This window comes from Sorex fumeus, unplaced genomic scaffold (genome assembly GCF_029834395.1).
Source record: "Sorex fumeus unplaced genomic scaffold, SorFum_2.1 ptg000126l, whole genome shotgun sequence".
Classification (NCBI taxonomy): domain Eukaryota; kingdom Metazoa; phylum Chordata; class Mammalia; order Eulipotyphla; family Soricidae; genus Sorex; species Sorex fumeus.
The window spans coordinates 4,611,512-4,623,780 of NW_026606183.1; the positions used below are offsets into that span (position 1 = coordinate 4,611,512).

At 44.2% G+C, this 12,269-nt stretch overlaps 1 protein-coding gene across 4 annotated transcripts in view; it reads right to left on the minus strand.

Moving 5' to 3' along the window:
* CALN1 (calneuron 1) overlaps nt 1–12,269 on the minus strand; it is a 520,902-nt gene that overhangs the window by 409,033 nt on the left and 99,600 nt on the right. Inside the window, exon 1 of one of the 4 annotated variants that reach the window (XM_056137649.1) lies at nt 865–995. The exons of 2 other annotated variants lie outside the window; for them this stretch is intronic. The gene's annotated coding sequence lies outside the window, so the exon portion shown is untranslated. Of the gene's footprint in view, nt 1–161; nt 413–864; nt 996–12,269 lie in introns of those variants that run through there. One more of the 4 variants, XM_056137647.1, reaches the window with a different exon arrangement.

Genomic DNA, 12,269 nt, shown 5'->3' on the forward strand with positions numbered 1-12,269 from the left:
CCCCCCACCCCCCGGAGGGCCAGGTGGCCCGGGCGGCCCCGCCGGTGCCAACAGGTACGGGAGGCGCCGCCGATCGCCCGCCGCCCGCCCCCTCCGGGGCCCGGGTCCGAGGCGCGGGGGAGGGTCGGGGCGAGGGCCGGCGCGCGGGCGGCCGCACTCACCTCTGGCTGGGCCGGGGCCGGCCGCGCGGGCCCGCAGCCCCAAGCCCGGCTTCCGAGGCGCCGAGACGCGGCGCGGGGGGCGGCCTGGCAGGCACGCAGGGAGGGGGCGGCGCTCAGCCTCACGCTCACACCCCCAGCCCGCAGCCGCGGCCCCGCGCCGGCATCCCCGCCGCCGCCGCCGCCGCCGCCGGCTCCCACGGCGCCCCCGGGCCGCTCCCCACGCGCGAGCTGGCCGCGCGGCTCCCCGTCCTCGTCCTCGGCGCCCGTCTGGGGACGTGCCCGCACCCCGGCACGGCGCGCCGCTCTACCCCGCCCGCGCCCGCCCGCTCAGCCCATGTGCGCGGCGGCCACGCTGCGCCCCGGAGCCCAGCGGCCGAGGCCCCGGCGGAGTTGCGCGCCCCAGAAACTCCATGCAGCGCCGGCCGCCTCCCCGGAGGGGGTCCCCCGGGAGGCTGGAGCCGCCCGCAGCGCCCCGCCTGGCTCTGGTCTTCACCCGCGCCAGGCGCAGGGGGTTCGGGGCTCGCCTTGGCCGCCCGTGCACGCACACGCGCGCACACACACACACACACGCACACACCCGCTGGCTGCCCCGAGGTCGCGGAGCCCCCCCTCCCACCGCCACCCCGAGCCTCTCCAATAGCTCCCCGGTTTCCAGGCAGCGCAACCTGAGGAACGCCTCGCCTCGGCGCGCGCACACACGCACCGCACACCCTGGCACCCGCGGGGGGCGAGCTGGCGCTCGGCAGACGGTCCTCCTTCCTTTCCTTCCCAGGGAAGCTGCCCACGTTAACTCCAGCAACTGCTGCTCCTCCGTATTGGACAGCTCGCCCGAGCGCCCCCCACCTTAACTACTTCGTCTCCGGCGCCCACACGGGCCCGGCACACCTGCGTCGGTGGAGGCAGCTCCCCGGGTTCACCTGCTCCGCCCAGGCCCGCTCCCCTGCGCCTGAGAACACGTGCCGGGCGCCCCCCCCCCCTCAGCTCCTGCGGGGGTTACAGCCTGAATCCCACCGGGAGGGGGGCATGCTTGAACACAGGTAGGCGCCCAAATCTAGAGTATCTCCACCCCCTGCCTGGCCCTGACTTCTGGCCGCCACTGCCAGACTGACCACCCTTCCTTGGTCCATGCCTAGGGCAGGGAGTGAGTTTGGAGCATCCTGGCACCGTTTCTGGCCCCAACCTGTCTCCCTCAGAGGTGCCCAGAAAGTGACAGATTACATTGAGCAACCGAGATTTGTGTCGTAAAGAAAAGGGGAAAAATAAAAACATGGAGATCCAAATCTCTCTGTCCTGCTAAATCTCTTTCTGCTCCCTACCGGTGTGCCAACAGCCCACCTGGTGAGGCGGCACCCTTCTTTCCCAGGACCCCTTCATTTCTTTCTGCCTCTTGTGGCTCACCAGCTCAGGTGCCTCCAATTCCCAAAATCAAAAGAGGGATCGAGACAGAGACAAAGACAGAAAATAAGGAAATTCTCACTCCCAATCAGGAACAAAGCTTCTCTTTCCAACAGCTTAGCAGTCACCCCTGTGCTGCCAAGGGAGTTTGGGCTTGACCTCTGCCAGCCCATTGTACAAGTTAATCTAGGTGCTCTCCTTACCTCCACCACCTGGTTTGGAGACTGGCGTGTGCCTCTGATTCGCAGAGTCCTCACTACTGACCCCATCCTTAGTGGTTAAATGGTTAGCCATTTGCTACCAGCTGTAGTGATCCTATTCTATGCCAGTCCTATTTCCACACTGCCCAATAGCCTTCTTGAACCACTGGCTGAGTCCTATGCACCTAGTTCAGAAATGTGTATTTTGGGGCTGGAGCAATAGCACCGCGGGTAGAGCGTTTGCCTTGGCCGACCCGGGTTCGATTCCCAGCATCGCATATGGTCCCCCTGAGCACTGCCAGGGGTAATTCCTGAGTGCAGAGCCAAGAGTAACCCCTGTGCATCTCCAGATGTGACCCAAAAAGGAAAAAAAAAAAGAAATGTGCTTAAAAAAGCACTTCCAGGGATTTCTATGAAGAAGTACAGGACGATGGACTAATACATTGGTGGGGTCTCCACAAGACCTTACCCTTGAACTCCATAATTTGGATGAAAGCCACATCTACCCATCTGTTGCTTCCATAAGCAATTCTCCTGTAGCTTTCTGGATAGTAACCAGGGTGCCTTAGCTGCTTCTCAAGTCTGTACACAGACGTGAAGTTCCATATGAAACACAGGGCCCCCGTTTAGACAGGTGGACATGGATTCAAGTCCTCTTCCCTCACAGACTGTCTTTGTGAACTTGAGTATGCTGTTTGTTCATGTAGTCTCCCTGTCTCATCTCTAAAATGGGTATAAATCACAACATCTACCCCATAATGTAAAGATTCAGTATGACCATATGAAAGATCAAAATCCTTTGGTTAAATCAGCAATTTTCCACACATTATTGGTGAGCAGCTAAAATGTATCAAAAATATGGCCTCAAAGCATGGATCAAGATAATATTGCCCTAAGCTAGTAAACCCAGCCCACCTCCAGCCCCTTGTAGAAGCCTGATGCAGACACAGCCAGGTAACTTTCTGAAGTGTGCAGGTTCACAGGCCCTAGCACTCTTGTCCCAACTTTTACTTATCTGTTCAATATATGTTTAGCCATTGTCAAAATGTGACAGTGCCTTTGTATTAAAATACCAGTCACTAAATTAAAAACAAACAAACAAACACCAGGGGCTGGAGCTATAGCACAGCGGGTAGGGTGTTTGCCTTGCATGCAACCGACCGGGGTTCGATTCCCAGCATTCCATATGGTCCCCGAAGCACTGCCAGTGGTAATTCCTGAGTGCAGAGCCAGGAGAGGAGTAACCCCTATGCATTTCCAGGTGTGACCAAAAAAAGCAAAAAAACAACAACAAAAAAACCAACCCCAGATAAGGCACTGAATTCCTAAGCGAAAGATAGGTTGAGACACATAAGGCATTTTCCTTGCATACTGTTGAGCTTGGTTTGATCCCTGTCACCACATATGTCCTCCACTCACTGTCAGGAGTGATCCCTGAGTGCAGAGTCAGGAATAAGAACTGCCTGGTATGACTATCCCCCTGCACCCCCCCCACACAAAACAACAACAATAACACACACACACACACAAAACACCAAAGAAATTCTTATTCCAATGATCAGAATGGAAGCTAACTTACCTAGCACAAAATGGATGGGAGGGGCTTTTCTTTATCCTCACTTGGATAACACGTTAGCACGTGTTAGTCAAGATTGAGGATGCTAAGGGGTCTTCTCCATAGGCAAGAACATTAAACATCATTTAGGTAAGAGGAAAGCAGGAAGACATAGTTTTTGAGGCATTCCACCATAGTTCAGACTACAAAATGTAATGGATTCTTTTCATTTTGGGGAGGGGTGGTGTGGGATTTGGGGGTCATCCCTGACAGTGGTCCAACTACTCTTGGCTCAGTGCTGTGGAGTCACCCCTAGTAATGTTCAGGGACTACACAGTACTGGACCTCTCACATGTAAAACACCAGCTCAGCTCCTTGAACCATAATTTTGGACCCCTAAACAGTAGACTGTTTACAACATACCTTCTCTACTTTGGCAAGATGCTTTTTAGGCAACAACGAAAAACTAAAACTAAAGCTGGTATCTGGAAATACCATGTAAGAAAAACCTACAACACTGACTTTGAATTCAGACATGGGCAGAAGGTAGATATGCCTAGAGAGACCAAGCAAAAGCCACAGCAACCTCAAGAAGACTCTTAGAGTAGACTTGAAGGCCACCAAAACGTGAAGCCAACTACTGGCCAGAAGTTAACTGACCTGTGTCTGGAATAATGTGACCAGTCACGAGGACATCTAATGATTCTGGGACTAATGCAGGATATTTCCAAGTAGAATATAAAAAGTTCCAATTGAATTTTTCTTGATGTCTCTATATAAGATACGCAGAGAGCAATTAAACAAGAAGCACTTCCATTTTTTTCCAGAATAATTTGGAGGAAACAGGAAGGAACTGGGACTTGCTGGGGTAAGAAAGAAAATCACTACTCATCCTACTATCTCCGGGCAAAAAAAAAAATTTAAATGCAGGGAGTAAACTTTGGGGCTTGGATAAGATTCTTAGTATGGGGCAGTAAGAACTTTATGTGTGACTTTTATCTACGGGGTGGATCACTGGAATCACAGAAAGTGCTCTGTATTTTCAGGCAAGCTTACTACCTAGAGACTAAAAAGAACTGAGCAAAATATTCTTTTGGATCCTCAGTCCTATGTGGACAATAAATAGACACACACACGTACCGTTTGTACCATTTCCTATAGGAGAGGCAGAATGACTCAGAGCATGGACCAAGAACCCAAGAGATGAAGCCAAGAGCTACAAAGAATCATCCCCCAAGAAGCAAGACTTGTCCCTAATTAAGAAACTGATGACACATTCCTAGCTGGATTTAGGTTTGCTACAAGACCAGTGAGAGCTACAGAAAAGACCTCCTATGGTACCCCCCCTTCTTGCTGGGGATGGCAAGTGAGATCCCGTATCTCTCCTCACTGACATGTACTGGTTGTTCAGGGAAGAAGAGGGTGGGGCGTTTATGAAACTTCAGATTTAGAAAATGTGACCCAGAGACACTTGGTCCAGACCCCTGCTCCAGGGCAAGCTAGAGCCAGGCCCACTAGGAGATGCACCTTTTCCACTTTTTTAAAATATGTCTGGATGGCACATTTGCGTTAAACAAATGTAAAGGTTTTTTTTTCTTTTCTTTTTGGGTCACACCTGGCATTGCACAGGGGTTACTCAGGAATTACTCCTGGCATTGCTTGGGGGAGCATATGGGATGCTGGGAATCGAACCCCAGTCAGCCTCGTGCAAGGCAAACACTCTACCCGCTGTGCTATCGCTCCAGCCCCAGGGTTTTTTGAATGAAGGTGAATTTTTGACTATGGAAAATCAAACAGAGCCACAGTTATTTGCTATTTGCCATCATGAGTTGGAATCTACATCTCTCTACCTTTCCATATGAGCTGGAGTTGTTACTTCTTCTGTTACAACCTTCTATCCCTGTCTTCCTGAAGCTCTAGTCAGAAGCCCAGCTACCCTGAGGCCACCTTACTATGAAGGGTCCAGCTGCCTATGGAGAGCCTGTGTGCCGGAAGACGGGTAGAGAAAGAAAGAAAGAGAAACAGAAAGAATGCAGGGAAAGAGAGGAAGAGAAGGTGGGAGTGAGAGGTGAATGGTGGGCAATATCTAGCCAGCTTTCAGAGAGTCTAACCCCCATCCCAAGAACAGTTCCAGATGCTGAAGGACAGAGACTGGCCATTCCCACTAGGCCCTATCTGAATGACTGACCCAGATTAAGAGAGGCCATAATAAATTGGTGTTAGTTTGGGGATTGCTGATGTTACTGTTGATGTTGTTTGGGGGATCCACACCAGAAGTTTTTTCAGGAGACTATGTGGTGCTGGGACTCAAACCCGGGTCTCCTGCATGTAAAGCCCATGCTCCGACCTGTGGATCTCTCTCCAGCCCAACAAACCAGTGTCTCAGGGGACTTTGCTTAGGGCTAATTAGTAATGCAGTAATAGAAAACCACAGAAAGTGTCTGACTCTTGGGGCCAGAGAGATAGCACAGTGGGTAGGGGTTTTGTCTTGCCTGCAGTCGATGCAGGTTCAATCCCTGGCACACCATATGCTCTCCTCCTGAGTGCAGAGCCAGGAGTAAGCCCTGAGCACCACCAGATGTGGCCCCCAAAAGAAACAAAACAAAAACATTTCTGACTCTGGAGGATATCAAAACTATATTGTAAAATGAAAAACAAAATAATGCATAAAATACAAATTTTAAAAAGAAACGTTTGCATATAGTTTACAGATAGTGCACACATACAGATATTTTTGATCTACACGGTATAATTAGAATGGTATTAAGAACTTCTACTCATAAATTTTTATACTATTGTTCTGCAATAAATACTTCAAATATTGACTTACCTTTAATGAGGAAGCATTGAATATTTCTCTATCTTAAATTAGTAAATAGTTTATGCCTATAAAAATGTCACTGTAAATGTATATGACACTATAAAAATTTAAAAAGGATAACTATTTTAAGATTATTAATTTTAAAATATTATTTTTATGATAATATTTAAGGGTTTCTGGTACTTTGAAGTGGTGAAAATGCAGAAAATTGTACACCAAAAGTATTCACATTAGCCCTATTGTCAACTTAATTAATTAAATAATAATAAAAAACAAATTTTAAAAATATATTGACACATATCTAATTCTTTTATTTTTAGGATAAAGAAAAATTTGAGTATGAACAAAGGGAAAATATATTATCAAAAGAGGAAAAACATCAAGGTTTTTTCAGAAGTGAACAAATAAAAAAATTTAAAAAAATTAATCAAGGGTCAGAGACACAGTGCAGTGGGTGAGGCACTTGTCTTACATGCTGCTGGCCTAGATTTGATCACCCATATTGCATATGTTTCCTAAACACCTCGAGGAGTGATCCCTAAGCACAGAGCCAGGAATAAGCCCTGAGCACCGCCAGGTATCCACACCCCCCCTTAAAAGAAGAAAAATATATCAATGAACAATCACATTAAGGGAATAAATAATCATTCTATTGCTTCTATATATTGATTTCCAAATGAGACAGGAAAGAACACAAAGAGCATAGAGCACATATATATATACGTGTGTGTGTGTGTGTGTGTGTGTGTGTGTGTGTGTGTGTGTTGTAGGGAAAGATACTCAGACTCAGCCAATAAGAACAGTACTCCAAATCAATAACTCCAGAATGGTGTCTGAGAGCCCAAGAGAAGGAAAGGCACTGGAATAAACTTGACATTCCCTGCTGCCCTTCCTTTTGAAACATTGATTTCCAAGTAGCATTGAATCAAAAGGCCAAATAAAAAAAAGTCTCAGAAACTGTGGGAATCTCCCACATAGGGAGAAAATAGTCAGATTTCAGCACTAAGGAAGCTAGGGCAGAGCAAAGGACCCTACCCCTTAGGAGTAGTGACTGGCTAGGCTTTTGCCACATTTAGAATTGCATTGCCTAAAAAGAAAAAAAAAAAGCAACAGCCAAGTACCTATTGAGGAGATACTCCCAAACTTTAAGATGCCAGCAGAGCTCAACTTGGGGGCCAGAACCACTAGGAGAAAGGGCACTGACAAAGACTGTACACATTAGACTTAAGGGCAAACCAAAGCCCTCAGTGAAATCCACCTTTATGGCCTCTTGATTATCAGTCAGCAAAATAGTGATATACATCTATCCTATCTGCCTGCCAGGTGGAAATCCAGCCACTCTGTGCAGAGAGAACCAGACTCAAAGCCAGAACTGCTGACATTTAACCAAAATTGCCAAAAATGCCCGGTGATGGGCCAAACTAAGAAAAAAAATGAGACAGAAAGAAAAACAGAAAAGAAAAGAAAATAGTGACAAGACAAAATCACAAGAAAGAACTAGAATTTATCTTAGAGTAGAATAGCAACAGGAACCAAATAAGAGAGAGAGAGAGAGAGAGAGAAAGAAATCAAATGCTCTCAGTAGATGTGCCTTCAAGCAGATTAAGCAGCAAAAGAGATTAGTCAAGTGTTAAGTAGGTCAGTAGAAAATCTACTAAAGTATGAGAAAAAATAAAAACTTTAGGAAAGAATTTAAGAGATATGTGGAACAGGGTATATAATCAAACACATACTTGATGTTTAAGGAGAAAAAGAGAAAATAGATAATAGAGGAAAAGAGAAAGAGAATGGAGTAGATGAAATATTGGTTGAGAATTTTCAAAAAACTAAGAGATATCAAGCCATACACCTGATATGTACACCTGATATATGAAGAAAGCCACATGCTGGCAACCATAATTACATTTTTATAAACCAAAAAAATAATAAAGAAGTTAATTTTCTGGATCAGAATAAAAAAATTTAATTGCATACATACATACACTCCTCTCCTACACTCACATATCACCTTCAACAGAAATGATAAAAGTTACAATTTTTTGGTGTGCTAAAAATAAACGTTTACCAACAATTCTGAAGGCAGTGAAAATACTCATTAACATGAAAGCCAAGGAATTTTTTTCTTCTGAGTTAATATCATACTTGCTCTTATCCCTTGTTAATAACTAGAAACCTAGACCCAATATACATGAATTTACAGCCCTATAATCTATGTGAAACAAATGAGAAACAAATCAGGTGAATCTTTCAATTGTCCAGCTTCCTGCTTGTACCTCTTTGGACCACTGTCAAGGGAAAAGAAAATGTGGAGCACGCTGATCTCACAAAGCGGAGGAGACAGATGGAATTTCATAGATAGAGCTTTACATATCTGGAACTTGTCAAAGAACCGGAGTGAAAGCTATGCAGAAAAAGAACCGAGAACAGCCTTACAGGGTTGACGAGATGTGTGTAAGAGAAAATTCCATGTGACCAGACAAAGAACATTTGGTGTAAGTTGAACAAATTCTAAGGTAAGAAAGAACATAAAGACATTCAAATTCTAGTGAGTCTGAGTAGAGAAGATGCGTGGGATTGCAGAAGAGACCATAAATGGGTTGTAGCTAGTAGTTGTGATGAATTAGCATGAGAGCAGAGTTATTAGAGCCCTCTAACAAAGCTTTAAAAAGTTACCAAAAGGAATCAGCTGGGCTCAAATAATTTATCTGCCAAAAGCAAATTTTGGAAGCTCTTAAATAACAACATCAAAATTAAAAAATTCTGTAACATAATCATTAAAGTACTGTCAGAACATAAGAACGAATAGGAAGAATTATTGAATTGTCAGATACTGGTTTTCATGTAGCTATTGTAAATATGTTCAAGAGTTTAAAGGAAAATATAAATACAATAGAGGAACAAAAGCCAAGAAAATGAAACTCTAGAGCTTGAAATATATATTTAATATTAAAAAGTGCTAAAAGTAATTTCTACTCTAAGATTAAAGAATAGTGAACTGGAAAATACAGCAAGAGAAATTGAAGTGTTGGTGTTGGTGGGAGGGAGGGAACGATGAATAGGCAGAGCTCTATAATCTGAAACAATACTGGGCAATCTATTATGCATTCATTTTTAACATTGCTGTAATGTGTGTGATGGGAGTGTTTGGCAAAATTTTAACGAGTACTAATAGCCAATTTTTTATTTGAAAAATTTTAAAAACATTCATAAAAAATAAATTACATATACACATGACTCAATATACCACAAATAAGATAAAATCAAGGAAAACTAAAATACCTCAGATTCAAATTGCTAGAGCCCGGCAAGCTACCAAGAGTATTCGATATGCCAGACACAGTAACAACAAAGTCTCCAATGGAGACGTTACTGGGCCCGCTCGAGCAAATCGACGATCAACAGGAGGGCCTTTACCTTTTTAACCTTTACCTATAACAAGAAATCTTTTAACACCCAGAGGAAATGTACACATTAGAATAATAATTGGGCCACAGTGATAGTAAGCAGGTAGAGTATTTGCCTTTCATGTAGCTGACCCCAGTTCGATCCCACCATTTCATACGGTCCCCTGAGCACCACCAGGAATAACCCTTGAGCATCACTGGGTGTGACCCCCCAAACCAAAAAAAAATTAAAAATAAAATAATTAACTGATTTTTTAAAAATAATGCAAGTAAAAAGACAACAGAATAATATCTGAATATGCTGAAAATTGATCAAAACAAAAAATACCTAAAATTTTTTTAAAAATCCACTATATGTGAGGCAAATTGAATACATTTTCAGATAAGCCAAAGAAAAAAATGTAATTGAATCACCATGAGATGACACTGTTACAAAGTAGTTCATGATTGGGTTTCAGTCCTATAATGTTCCAACATCCAGACTGTTACCAGCGTATGTTTCCTGCCACCAGTATCCAAAGTTGCCCTCCCACCCCCACCCCAGCCTGTCTCTATGGCCTCTCTGGCAGACACTTTTCCTCTTTCTGTCTCTATCTCTGTCTCTATTGGTCTCTCTCTCTCTTGCTCGCTCGCTCGCTTGCTCTCGTTCTCACTCTCTCTCTCTCTCTCCCCCCCCAAACCTTTACTGGGCCCACTCAACCAAACTGATGAACAACGGGAGGACAGTGACAGTGACAGTGATTCTCATCTTGGTATTTTTATATCCTGCAAATAAGTATGATCATTCTATGTCTGTTTCCCTCCTTCTGATTCATTTCACTCATCATGATACTCTTCATATCCATCCATGTATAAACAAATTTCATGACTTCATTTATACTAGGGCTGGAGTGATAGCACAGCAGTAGAGTGTTTGCCTTGTGCACAGCCGGCCTGGCCAAGCTGGGTTCTATTCCTCCGCCCCTCTCGGAGAGCCCGGCATGCTACTGAGAGTATCTTGCCCACATGGCAAAGCCTGGCAAGCTACCCGTGACATATTCAATATGCCAAACACAGTAACAACAAGTCTTACGATAGAGATGTTACTGAGCCCGCTTGAGCAAATCGATGAACAACAGGAGGATTGTGACCCTGACCATTTATCCTAATGGTTGCATAGTATTCCATTGTGTAGATATACCATAGTTTCTTTATCCAGTCATCTATTCTCAGGCACTTGGGTTGTAAGAAAAATAATTTATGGCCACCAGACTAAAGCAAAACAATAGACACTGAGAAATGAGAAAATTTAAAATGATAAAAATATGATTAGTTATTAAGATTTTTCATTTATTTTGTTTGCTTGTTTCATTAAAGTTGGCTAATAAGCACTAAATTTCTTAGACACCCATTCCTGGCTAAGACATTCCAGGCACCCTGGAGGAGTTGGGGGTACAGTGCCCACCAAAACCGAGTCCCAGCAACCTCTTGCTCCCACACTCCAAACTCACCTCCATGCCTCCAGCCATACCCCATTGGCTTGGGACCAATCCTCACAGAGAAAATAATCTGCTGAAAACTCAGGTACACCATGGATCCCCATGATTGAAATCTTCAGGATTTCTCTGAGTCAAGATGGACTACCCCCACCAATCTCCCTGTGTTTCCAGAAGTCCTGGCAGTCAAATCCACACCCCCAAACCACTGCCCAGTTAAAGAATTTAACTCCAACTGTACCGCACAATTAAATATTCTAGATGTCCTGGGGCATGCAGCTGCAAATGGCCACACATCATATCAAAACTAAAAAACTCATATCAGTAGTGGCATACCAAATACGATGGGAAGTAATATAGAAGCCAAATAATCTCAACTAACAAAAACATTGATATAGAAGGCTTAATTTGTAACAACATCTTACTAATCCCTCATACACGGACTTAAAGTCTCTATGGTGACATACAATAATTTACACAAATTTTATTATAAGGCAATATTTTTTATCTTTTCATTAGCAACATTTATTGATAACAAGCAATATAAAATAAATTATTGTGGGTCTGCTAGGGAGCAGACTTGAAGAGTTTTTCACTTATTTTTTTGTTTCTTTAAAAGTGGTTAATAAGCGCTAAATCTCTTGGGCACCCATTCCTGGCCAAGACATCTCTGCTATAGGGGCAGGCTTGAGAGAACTGGTGTTGTGATATTGAATGCCTATAACAAATCATCATGAATAACTTTGTAAACTATAGCTTTTAAATGAAGTTGATCACTTGATCACTTGACATCCCCTTACTCATGGATTTGCTCAAGTGGCCACCAGTAAACATCTCCATTCATCCCTGTCACATGCTAGTGTAGCCCAATGGTGTCTGCTCGTTCTAGGAACACAAAGATCCTCAAACCAATTGTTCAGGGTCTTGACAAAGAAGTCTGACAATCTTGTAGGTGGGCAGCCACACAATCTTTTATGAGGCAAATATCACTCTGATACCGAAAACAGACAGACATCAGCAAACATTGTGGCATATATCTAATCAACATATATGCAAAGATCCTAAACAAAATATTAGCAAACAAAATCCAAACCGTCAAACTAAGAAACTTCTGAACCATAAATGACCAGAATAACAAGACATCCCACAGAGTAGAAGAGACTATTTGGCAAAAAGTTAACATCCAAGATAGAACTTGATAAGAAAAAAAAAGGGAAGAGGTAAACAGGAACTTCCTCAAAGAAAATATACAAATGGT